At 34.3% G+C, this 13,175-nt stretch overlaps 1 protein-coding gene across 1 annotated transcript in view; it reads left to right on the plus strand.

The window, feature by feature from the left end:
* The first annotated feature begins 7,827 nt into the window (after positions 1–7,827).
* Positions 7,828–13,175, plus strand: part of SKAP2 (src kinase associated phosphoprotein 2) — a 78,572-nt gene continuing 73,224 nt past the window's right edge. The window contains exons 1-2 of the mRNA XM_021714895.1: positions 7,828–7,912; positions 8,971–9,054. The gene's annotated coding sequence lies outside the window, so the exon portion shown is untranslated. The remainder of the gene's footprint in view (positions 7,913–8,970; positions 9,055–13,175) is intronic.

Below are 13,175 nucleotides of genomic sequence, written 5' to 3' on the forward strand. Positions count from 1 at the left end.
ATTTTAAAAATTCATAGCTTAAAACAAAACATAAAACATTTGCAAAAATAAATAAATGAAAGAATTGCCCTGTAGTCTATGTGAAAATAAAGCATAGTTGAGGTAGAAAGAAGCTAAAGAATTCAATCTAAATTTATTCATTTCTTATTTCTATGCAATTTGTTAGAGGAATCTGCATATTAAAAAGCTTCTTTTTCCTTTCATAAATGTCTGTTTTCTTCATTACTACTTTGTTTTACGTTTGTGTGTATGTTTTTAAAACAAAATGGAAATCTTTTAAAAGAATATTCTTAAGGAGCAAAATTGACCTAAAAGATGAAACAGACACTCCAGAGTTTTATATACATGGAAGTTTAAAATATATCATTTTGCTATCAAGGAATTAATCTAAATAAAAGTGATTGCTTTAATGCTGTAGAAAAGTAATTCAGTGGTGTTGTCTTATACAGGTTCTGTAACTGGCATTCATTTATTCTATCAACAGTAGAACCTAGCATTTCATAAAATGGGATTTTTCAACAGACAGCCTTGGGGTTCTGGCTTCACTTACTGTATGTGACCTTGATTTCCCATTGGTAACATGAAGTTAAACCTCTTGAGGTTGTTATGGGAATGAAATGAGATGATGACTGTATCATGCTTAACTCATGGTAAAGGCTCTATAAATGTTAACTGTTGCAGTTATTACCTCATTGAACCTTGCTGACATTTGTAATCATGCCACTGATAGGGCTTTAGAAATAGATGCTTAAAGCTTATTTGTGTGGAGGTAATGGAAAAGGTTGTGTTTGCTATAGGGATAGCATAGGTAAGAAAGAAAGAAGTAGAACCTATTGTTATTTGTTAAACTTTATATTTATAAATTGACTTTTCTTTTAAAATGCTTTCAACAAATTTTTGGTGAAACTGAGTTTATTTTTCCTAGTTGTCTACCTTAGGTAACACTTAGAAAAAGGCCTGGCACATAATATACACTATTAAATGTTTGTTTAATAAATGAATTATCAGTATTCCTTTTCACTTATATTTATCTTTACTATGTATAATACCATCAAATATTATTTCATGCATCAGATATTTTGGCCAAATATCTATAAGTAGAAAGAAATTTGTATTGTTAAAAGGTATTTATCTTTCATATTTTTATTCTAATGGTTTATCTTTTCAGCTTTCTTGTTTTCTTGTGTGTGGAAGAAGGTACTTGTGACAAACTTGAGTTACCATTTTAAAATAGTAGTAATAATAAGAACTAATAATTCTTAATGGGCTATTAAGTGCTGTTCTACTAAATCCCCACAGAAATTCTCCATAGTATGTCTCCATAGTATTCAAAGATTTGAAAACTAAAGCTTAATGAAATTGAGTCTTGCTAAGTCAGAGAGCTAGTAGCCAAGCTGCAATTTGAATACAAGACCCCATGGTTCTAATCACAGTTCCAAAATGCAATATCAGATTGGAGCACCTTTATTGTGGTAAACAAAAGCATTAAATTAAAACCTAGATCACAATTATATATATCTAGTTTTATTATATTTAGAGTCTCTGTGAAAACTTTGATATATTTAGAATTTTATTTTTAAATTAAGGAGAAACGTATTCCATTTTAAGTCTGTATCTCATTTTCTCAAAGTGTTTGTGCATCATAGACTTTTTTAAAAGATTGTTTTTCTGAACTTAATTTTTTACTTGCTACAGAGCAAATGATTAAGATACAGGCAGATACAAAGTAGCTGAGAAGTTATTCTATGTAAAAGATAAAATTTGATTTAAATTATTTCTGTGAAATCTAAAGATCTATTATTAAAAAGTTGCTTTTACCAAAATATAGAAACACAGAGGGTGCCTTGTATTATAAATATATGAAATAATCTTGTCTCTAAAGTGAAATTTCTCATAATGAACCTTATTTTTATTATTATTTTTTTTTACATATTTTTAATTTTAAAGTTGTGGGGTACAGTTAAGGGTTAGGTTTACAAATATGCATCGTGAACCTTATTTTTAAGTGACTGATTCAGTATATTGATATACTTTCATCCCTGGGAATAATTGAGAGATTTTACAGGGTTTTTCACATATGAATAACTGGAATTTTTAGATAAAAACCATATTTTTAAACTTTAAAAGGAACAAGTTTAATAAAATAGTGTGATATCTAGTGGTCTATCATTAGACCAAAGAATCAGAAATCTTGAAGAGATTTTTTTTTAACATCTAATTTTATACGAGACAGCCATCCTATATTAAAGATTTATCTTTAAAAAATTGTCTTCAGATATGTAATGAAATAGTTCAGATTCTCATCACACTGAAGTTCGAAGCAGTTTTAAGTGAATGGGAAAGAATAATTGGACTTTATAGATAATATAATTCATACATTCTTTTGATGTGACTTTTTTACTATTATTTTAGTGGACATTGATGAACACACTTGATTTCAGATTCTCTTAATTATTCTGGAATCTTCCCACTTGAATTTTGCATATTTTGGATGACAATTGGTAACCCTAAATAAATAAATGAATGAATTTGATAAAAAACACAAGCTTTGGTTGGACTCTGAACAAACTCTTAATCTTTGGACCATACTCATGAGCATATTTTACATACAAATAGCCATAATATTAATAGTTATTGTTCCCTTCTTTGGTTCCAGGTAGAACTATTGAAGACATATTGAAAGTCTCATTTAATGAAATAGAGTTAAATAAAAGCAAGCTTGAATTATTCTAATGGTTATTCAGTTTTTGTTTTGTGGCTTTAAAATGACTTGTCACTTTTTATTTGCAAAAGCTTTTCAGTATGATTTTTATCCCACATCTTTAAAATAAAATAAAGAAAAAATTAAAATAAGATGACTTGCTGCTTTGGAGAGGAGGGAGGAGACTAACAGATAGTAAACCTGTGAGTTTGTAACCTCTATTTTTGCCCCAGATATCATCACATTGGTTGCTGTATCAGTTTTTAAAGCCTTATCACAAGACATAAAACCCTCCAGTAGAATTCTGTGGTTCTACTAGTTGGAAGTTGAACATCTTTGTGTCAAAACATGGTATAAGCCTTTATTTTATTTTGCTTTAATTATTTTTCATTTTCATTTTATTTTCTGAGTTGGAGTCTCACTATGTTACCCAGGCTGGGGTGCAGTGGCACGATCATGACTACTGCAGCCTTGACCTACTGGACTCAGGCAATCCTTCAGAGTAGCTCAGACTTCCAAGCAGCTGCAGCCGCAGGAGTGCACCACCATGCCTGGCTAAGTTTTTTTTTTTAATTATAGAGATGAGGTATCACCAAGTTTGTTTATTATAGAGATGAAATCTCATCAACCAGTGGCCCGATCATACTACCACAGCCTTGACCTACTGGGCTCAGGCGATCCTTCAAGTAGCTCAGACTTCCAAGTAGCTGGAATCACAGGAGTAAACCACCATACCTGACTAATTTTTATCTATCTGTCTGTCTATCTATGTATCTATGTATTATAGAGACGAGGTCTCACCAAGTTGTCCAGGCTGGCCTTGGACCCTTGGGCTTAGGTGTTCCTCTTGCCTCTGCCTTCCAAAGTACTAGAATTACAGGTGTGAGCTACCACACCTGACTGGTGTAAACTTTTTTTTTTTAAGGAAATATTATGATAGCCTTAGAGGTGAGTATATTAGTATTAGTATATTCATTGGTTAAATGTGTCTGAGAAAGCAAGCTTTGTGAAAGGACTGTGCTAAAGTAATGTAATTAGCCATCTTTCCGAGTTACTGAAGTAATTATTTTCTTCAAGCTTATTGCTTGATTGCCTGTTTAATTTAATTTTCCTTTTGTCACTTAAAAAAACCTGAAACAATTTGAAATTCCAAATTTCCCATGTGTAGGGGAGAATTATTAGAATATGAAAATATTTAGTTTGTATATTTACTTTCTTTCGCAACTATTCCAGGCCAAGAATAGCTAGAAATTAAACCTTTGAAATGACAGTTGCTCTCTACAAAAATTATGTCGTGAACATTTTCCACATTTGATGTCATTGAAAGTTGACTCTATCTTGGACCTTGGCTGTTGGTTACTGGAAGTACAAGAAAAATATTAGTGTGGGTATATTTTGTGGAGTCCTAGAATTGGAGAGGCTTTAGAGATGATCAAACCTAAATTTTTCAGGTTTTAGAGGAGGAAATTGAGTCCCAGAGAGACTAAGTAACCTGTTTATGTTTCAGAACTGTAATTTCCTTACAGGCTTCTTTCACCTATACCATGGCTCTTGAAGTCATTATCATTGTAAAACTAAGCTTGTGGATATCTGCTTAGCTTTTAAACTATTTTATTTTGTATTTATGTCCAAGTTAAATTTAGGTTTCTCTCTCTTGTTGGCGTATATTTTGTTTTTTGTTTACTTTGCGGATGTGCTAGTGAATTTTTACACTTAAAACCTTTTAGAATAATAAGAAACAAAGTGTCAGCACCCCTGCATCTTTATATCTATGACATAGTCTCTAAAATAAAGGAAATGGCATCTAAGTTTATATGTGCAAGTGTAAAATGTGATTACACTGTGCTTGTGGAACCATGAGTTCTGAGCCAGTAATAACTTTGGGAACCAAGGCTTATTTATAGATTAATGTCCTACAGCTAAGTGCCCAATGCAGCCTTCAGCCAAAAGCATCAGTAAGATAGTGGGATAGTTAATGTCATCTGAAAGGATAATGGAAACAAAACAGAAGCACTGTTCTGCCTTTATACAAAATTATAACACAATGGGATTATTTTGGCTTTATGAAGTCTTGGTATCTGAAAATGTACTTCAATCCTAATTACCACTTCTTAAAAAAAATGAACTAGAACTGAAGAGGTTAATCTAGACAATAAAATAATCATTGATGGTTAGGAGATATATCACTATTGTGCAATGAAATATTTTTTGGAAAATTGAAGTCTAATATGTGTTTTAAATACAAAGCAATCCTTGAACAACTACCAAAATACTATAAGAAAGGGATTGGCAGTAGTGGGAAAACAGCCAGGAGAGGGGGTAGAACATCTCATCAACAAAGGTACCTGCATAACGAACATTTGTATACCTAACCCTGAATTTTACCCCATATCTTTAAAATAAACAATTTAAAATAAATAAATAAATAAATACAAAGCAATCATTAAGTGGGTAGATTTTTTTAAAATGGGTTTATTTCCCTTTTTTTTTTTCTTTTTTTAATTTTTTTTGAGTTGGAGTCTCACTCTGTCACCCAGACTGGAGTGCAGTGGCCGCTTCCAGCCACTGCAGCCTCGACCTGCTGGGCTCCGGCGATCCTTCTGCCTCAGCCTTCCCAGTAGCCAGAATTACAGGCGCACGCTACCACGCCCAGCTAATTTTTTGATTTATTGTAGAGATGAGGTCTCGCCAAGTTGCCCAGGCGGGTCTCGAACCCGCGGGCTCAGGCAATCCACTCACCTCAGCCTCCCAAAGGTACGGGATTACAGGCTGAGTCACCGAGCCCGGCTTCCCAAATTCAGGACATACTAAAATGACCAGGCATTTTTTGAAGTTTGTCACATGAGTTTAGAAGAGATAAAAGGAAGCAAAACTGTCCCCAGGCTATGGCCAATTTACTGAATTCAACATCCTAAGTATCAGGTGAAAATGAAGAATTTTGAGAGGCTTAGATAAGTTCACGGATGTTTTCTTTATAGGAATTGAGAGAGTAAAAAGACATTGTAGAGGAGTGTATCCTTAACTTATTGCAGTTCAAGGAAAGCAGTCACATCATGTGGTGACATGAATATTTCGCTGAATAGACCAGGAGCATGATTCAGAGTGAAAATTCTTATGAGCAATAACAATCTTTTTTTATATCTCCCCTTTTTTTCCAATATAAGGGAAAGGAAACCTCAGTTGCATAAAGGTGGTGGGAAAATTATACTAGTTGAAAGTTTAGTGTTTTTGTTGAAAACTGTATGAAGGCCAACTAGTAAAGGGAAAATCGAAGGCAGCAAAAGGTGAAACTCAGAAACCTAGTAGTAATTTTGTATAAAATCTAGATTGAGCAATCATAAAAGTGTGAACATATTAATACAATGAGACCCATAGTGTTGTAATGATTTATTAATTATAAAATAGTAAAAATAAGGCTTTGGATACCTTAGAAGTCTATCATTTAAATTGGTCACCAAAGTTGCATATAAAAAATAAAAATAATAATGAAAATACAAGTATATTTTGAAAATATCTCTAAATCACTCACATCCCTTGACACCTAATCATAGTCTCACACAACGAACAAAGTAGATAGAAAGGAAACTGAATAAAAAGTTAATTCCATAACTAAGTAGTTAGAACTTGTGCAATTTTTTTTTTTTTGAGTTGGAGTCTCCCTCTGTCACCCAGGCTGGAGTGCATGGTATGCGCACAGTCACCCCAGCGTCAATCTGCTGGACTCCGGTGATCCTTCCGCCTCACCCTTCCAAGTAGCAAGAGCTACAGGCATGCACTACTATGCCCGGCTAATTTTTCTGATTTATTGTGGAGACGAGATCTCGCCAAGTTGCCTGGGCTTGTCTCAAACCCACTCGCTATCCACTTGCCTTGGCCTCCCAAAGTGCTGGGATTACAGGCTGAGCCACTGAACCCAGCCTGCAATTTTTTAAAAATAAGGTTTTCAGTTTAAGTTACACTTTGGAAGTGATGGCTCATACTGTGTTAGAAAAATAAATGCATTTAAAGAGGTTTCAGACTGTGATTAGTTTGTATGTGTGCAAGTATGCGTGCGTGTGTGTGTATAGGAATGGATTAGGAGACATGTCAATGTTAGGGAAGGCCTAGGAATATATTGCGTTGAGATACCCAGTACTGAACAAAATTGTGAATTATTATTTATTTAGATTATTTTGAGAAAAGAGGCATAGAGGAAGGACAACCGAACCTTTCTTTCCCTCTACTTTAGACTGACTCTAACTCCCTCTCCTGCTGAAGGAATTTACATGCTGTTCTAGGCATTGTCTTCTGAGTGAAGCAGTCTGTGTTCTGGACCTACTTTTCTGCCTTGCCCCATCCTGCATCCAGTAATATAACTGTTTATCCTTGTTTCTTAAGTATATTTTAAAAGATAAAACTTGTTTCTTAAGTATATTTAAGAACTCCAGTATTTTTCATCCTGTATTCAAGGAAAAAAGATATGGTAGTAGTTTAACAGAATCACCAAGATTGGGTAATACCTTAGTTTTAACTCATTTGTTATTGATTTTCATACTTTGTGTCTCTTCTCCACTTTTCAAATTCTAGAATCCATACCTTTAGCTTACTGAACTATGTTCACTATACACACAGTTTGCTTTTAAGCAAAAGCTTCAAGATACATTCTAGAACTCTTGAGTTATCTTTTACAAACAGTTGCCTGGTAAATAAAATACCAACCTAACTATAAGAAAATGTGGATTCCATTATTGCCTTTTTCCTACTGAATTGCTGGGAATGTAGGCACTTGATATTTGTTTATTTGAATTTACTGTGACCTTGTTACCATTCATTGCACTTATTTATACTAGTTTCCCAGCCCTGTTCTTATAGAATGTAGATTGAAAAGTATCACCCTTTAGAGATCAAGTTACAGAGTATTACTGTATTTTAGAAGAATAATATATTAACATATAGAAGTACAGAATTTTTTTTCTCTTGAGATTTATAGGAAGAGTAGAGGGACTAGTCTATGGACTGGATCTAAAACAAGACTAATAGACTTGAATTCAAGCAATTTCAGTAATTAAAAGTATACTGAATCTAATGAGATCTGGCACTTGGTTTTTCTAAAATGGATTATCCACTCCTATTTTTCTCCCCCACCTCCCACAGGAGCCCAGTTTCCTCCAATTGCAGCACAGGACCTTCCTTTTGTTCTAAAGGCTGGCTACCTTGAAAAGCGCAGAAAAGGTAAGCTGTAAGATTCTAATTAAAAATCTAAACATGGTTTCATTTTTAGATGAAACCCTCTTGCAGTTGTACATGTGGAAGCAATATTCTGTTTAGGTTACTAAGGAGTTTTAAGACTGTAAGAAAATCTGGATGATATTATTCAAAACCACAAAATATCACTTCTAGTTTTAAATAAATTTTAATAAGAAAACATCACATCAGGCTTCAGTTGTCAGCCTTGGTTATTTGTAAACGACTCAAGAGCTGTTCCCTGCCTCTTCTAGAAAAGCTGCAGGCCATGCTGTATTCTGGGAATGGGATTTCTCGCCATTATCTCACTCAGCTGAGCAGCAGGTTATCCTGTACCCGACCTGGCATACACCATGTCTGCTGTGGTTCAGACCAAGCCTGGCATCTTGTCTGCCATTGCCTATTATTCATTTCAGTGTTCCTCTCCATTGGCTATGATAATTGGGAGTTGACCATATGGTCTCACTCTTTCAACACCAGTATTTAATGGAAAGGAAATGTGGAGGTGGTGTTATGATATGAGAAATGAAAAGCAGAAATTCTTTTCATCACTATTCTGCTTATCTCCCAGGTAGTCCCCTGGGGCTTTCTGTGTCTATTCCATTTGCTTTCTTTAGCTTTCTTAGCTGAATTTTAAAGGTGAAAGAGATAATAGAACTAATCTAGGTCAGCTCCTCCCCCTTGTTTTTTCATCTTTTTATAATAGATGAAAAAACAAGACCCAGATGACTCCATAATATCAAGACTCTGTAGTCAGATGCCTTTGTGACTGCCCCTGTCAGGAAAGTTTGTTAGCCATGCAGTTGACCCTGTATGCGTGGCAGTCCCAGCTCTGTTTCACTTTACTCCTTTTAGCTTTGTTGGATTGTTGCTGTTTGTTTGCCTTTTGAAAAAGAAGATGCAAACTAATTAGTCATAGAATATTAGAGCTTAAAGATGCCTTACAAATCATATCAACTAACTTTTTCCTTTATAATAAAAAAATGGCCTTACATTTATATGCAACGTATATGATCTAAACTGTTCTTTTCCCTCCTTTGTTATAGATCACAGCTTTCTGGGATTTGAATGGCAGAAACGGTGGTGTGCTCTCAGTAAAACAGTATTCTATTATTATGGCAGCGATAAAGGTAGTGTTGGTGTTCAGTTATATCAATACTATTCTATGAGGGTTTTTTGGCCATGCCCCTTCCTTTTGGGTACAGAGTAAACTAAAGACAAATAGAGAAAGAATAACTGAGAATTTTAGCAATTATAGTCTAAGACTAATTTATAATTGTATTTCATTATTGACAATTGCTTCAAATTCCAGAATGCTCTCAAAGTTAATACAAATGTGTTTTATTGAATTAGGAAAGAGAGTAAAATTATTTTAATCTGTGTGGCCTTTCACCCTAGGAAATATCTATTACTCAGACCACATTGTAGAGTCTCTAGAAAAGATCATAGGATTGTAAGAGTTTTGAAGGCAGAAAAAGATATGATCTTCCACAAATATTTTAAAAGTTTAGATACAGTTAAATATGTACAACACCTTTCTCAACTCCCTTTATAGACTTAAGTAACAGCAGCAAACATATACACAGAATTTGCTATATACTGAACACCACTGTTCTAAGCACTTCAGCTAAGTATGTGAGTTATATTAACTCATTTAACTCACAATAACTCTATGAGGTAGTTACTTTTATTAGAGCCATTTTTCTTTTTTCTTTCTTTCTTTTTTTTTTTTTTTTTACTGTTAGGAAAACTAAGATTAGAGAGGTTGAATAACTTTTTCAAGGTCACAGAGCTGGTAAATGGCAAAAAGACAAAGGATTCCCGTCAAACTGTTAACAATGTTTACTTAGGGTAGGGAGAAGTGATTTTCACTTTTTAGTTTTGTGCACACCAGCAATATTTAAGTTTATTTCAGTAAGCATGCCTCATTTTTAAATAAAGATTTAAAATTAAGACTTAGCAATAATAAAAGAAAATGAACAAAAAAATAATAAACAATCAGCAGCAGCCCAGGCTGCTCTTCCCTTTTTTAGATTCTCTTTCAATAGTTTTTCATTCAATAGATGAAATTTCAAGAGGGATGGGAGAGAAAGAAGGAAAAGAAAATTGTGTGGTCTTGCTGTGTTGCCCAGACTGGAGTGCAGTGGCTATTCATAGGTCCTGTCATGGCACACTGCATCCTAATTCCAGGGTTCAGGAGTTCTTTTGCCTCAGCCTCTCAAGTAGCTAGGACTGCAGGTGCATGCCACTGCACCTAACTTAGATTTGGAATTTTTAACTTAGGCAGCATGGTTACAGTCCATGTTCTTGACCACTGTTGTCACTATATTAATTTAGAAATAATAAAATACATGTTGTAACTTTATTTATTAGTAAATAAATCTCTTAGCCATAGTTCACATAATTTTAAGTTTATTATTTAAACAAATAAAATCCACAAAATAATGAAATTAAAGAATGTAAGTTTTCTTTAGCCGGGCATGGTAGTACGTGCCTGTAGTTCCAGCTACTTGGAAAGCTGGTGGAAGGATTGTCTGAACCCAGCAAGTCAAGGCAGCAGTGGCCGTGAGTGTGCTACACTGCACTCCAGCCTGGGTGACAGAGTGAGACTCCAACTCAAATAAAAAGAATGTAAGCTTTCTAAGTTTTCCTTTTTTTCTAGGGAGAGCAGACTGGGAGTTGCATATTATAAAGCATAGGTCATATAAAAATAGACAACAATCATTTCCAGAAGGGACACTTGAAGAAGAAAAAAAGACATAAAAATTCAGTATAACTGAATAAGCTTTCTGATGGATTGGTTACTTATCAGTGTTGTTTGGAAATTTATGTTTTATTTGGCATTATTTGCAGTTCTTAGGGGTTTTTTTCCTTAAACATGCAGATAAGATTATTGTATTTCAAGGCACATTTGAAATATATAATGCTAGAAGTTGATCTCACTTTTTGGCTAATTCGATTAACAACTTAAGAATTAATTTAGTGTCTAGTTTGCATTCCATCACTAATTTACAGCGTGTTTCAGTATAATAATGGCATTAATGAAATATACACTGTAAGCAGCTATAAACAAGAAGGCCTTTTTCCTTCTGCTAAGGGTAAGTAGATGAAGTAGGTCAGAACATTTAGAATCCAATTTCAGTTATGATTGTCATAGATTATAAAATTTGTGCTACTATTATATAAATATAGTTTTGTACAGTATTTGAATTTAGATCAAGAACTTACCTCCCCCCAAACCCTCTTTAAAAAAAAAAATAGATCAGGTAAAGGTCTATGACTTTAGTTCAGTTAGGTCTCTCACTTCTAATTTCTTTAAGAATCAATGAATACTAATGTTAGTATTTCCTTTATTTCTAGTCCTGACCGGTATCACTGTGAGGCCAAAGATTAGCAAGTTTTCCCAAAACTCAAGACATGTTAGTATTTACTTCAAAGGCTGGCATTCAATAAAGAAATTCTATTTAGAATTTTTTGGATATTAGTTAAATTTTCATTTTTATTCTTATCTGATGAGACCTTATGGTAGTAAAATTCTTTGCAATTTGTGTTTTAACAACTTTATGATCAATTTAGCTCTGTCACTTCCACTTTTTAAAATTACCATTCTAGTGTTCCTTTTTCATGTTGATATTTGAAAATCTGACTTGTATTTCCTTAAACTTGTCCTTATCTGTTACTCCTCAGTCTCCTGTTTCCAGTGAAATTTCAGATCTGTTTCTAGTGGTTCTATTCTCTTTCAGCAGTTTCCTTCATAATTCTCAACCAATTCTTCTCCTTTTAGGGTCTTCGAAAAAAAGATCTGTCTTTAGACAGTTTTTAGTTGCTTGTTTTGCCCGAATCTGGTTTCCTTTCTTTATATCTTTTTCTTTCCAAAAAAAATGTGTCAAATGTATATATTTTTAAAGTTAGATAGCTGATTTGTACAGCCTTGTGTACTACATGTGTGAACGATTTACCTACACTTTGGGAAGAGCTCATATTTAGATATATGAGAACTATAATCCTCAACTAAGTAGGATTTAGATAAATGGATTATAGAGGCACAGAAGGAGTTGATACCACTTACTAGGTTAAACTGTGCTTTGTTACTATTTGACAGATACATTAGTTCACATTTTCTACCTTATTGTGTGTGCCACAAAACATATTGACCTATCAAGATAGTAATGGCTTAGAAAGAGTAGTTCCATCCTCTAGGGTAAATAATGCACTTACCTTTGTACCCATAAATATTGTCTGTATTTATTATTCATAGCCATTTGGGGCCCTTAAGTAACAAATATATATAGTACATATCTTATCACCTTATGAAATCACATCCATTCTTCCATCTTCTTCCTTTTCCTTTGATTGTCATGAGTCTCATCATCAAACTTCTTAAGTCCTGGGTGTTGACATCCCTCAGAGCATTAATTTATTCACTCACTAATTTATTCGTTTTTAAAAATTCAATTAACATTTTTGGACACTTGGTAGATAGTAGACATTGGGGATTCAAAGGTCCTTAGACATGCTCACAGTTTGGGTTGTATGAATATCAGTGAAAGGAAGAGAGGATGCTGTGGGGTTGGAGGTGGGAGCTAGGCAGATAAACCGGTTGTTTCAATGTGATACAGTAAATAATTTAAATAAGATGTCTTTGGATCACAAAAGGGGAAAAGCCAACTGCCTAAGAAAGTAAGGGAATACTTCCTGGTGGACAAGACACTTCACTGGGTCTTAAAGAATCAGTAGGAGTTTGTTTGGTGAATGCTATGGTTTGTATATGTGTCCCTTCAAAATTCATATATGAGAACTTAACTCCCAAGGAGATTGTTTTAGGAGGTGGGGCTTTTGGGAGGTGATTAGGCCATGATTAGGCCTTATAAAAAAGGCTAGAGCAAACTCTGTAGTCCCTCTTTTGCCTTTCTACCATGTGAGGACAGCATTTGTCTCCACTGGAGGACAAAGCAACAAGGTGCCTCCTTGAAGCAGAGAGCAGCCCTTACCAGGTGCTGACCCTGCTGATGCCTTGTTCTTGAACTTCCTAGCCACCAGATTGTGAGAAATATTCTTGTTTATAAGTTACCCAATCTTGGGTGTTATAGCAGCACAGACTAAGACAGTAAAGAGGGTAAAATGGGCTTTACAGACAAAAGAATAGCAGAGATTCTCCGTGGAGAAAGGCCATGGATAGGATCAAAGCTAGGGCATGGAATGAGTGAGGGGAGGGAACACAGAAGACTAAAGGAGTGGATTAAGTCAGATA

Source organism: Carlito syrichta, unplaced genomic scaffold (assembly GCF_000164805.1).
Source record: "Carlito syrichta isolate Samal-C Ts95f unplaced genomic scaffold, Tarsius_syrichta-2.0.1 Scaffold305867, whole genome shotgun sequence".
NCBI classification, from domain to species: domain Eukaryota; kingdom Metazoa; phylum Chordata; class Mammalia; order Primates; family Tarsiidae; genus Carlito; species Carlito syrichta.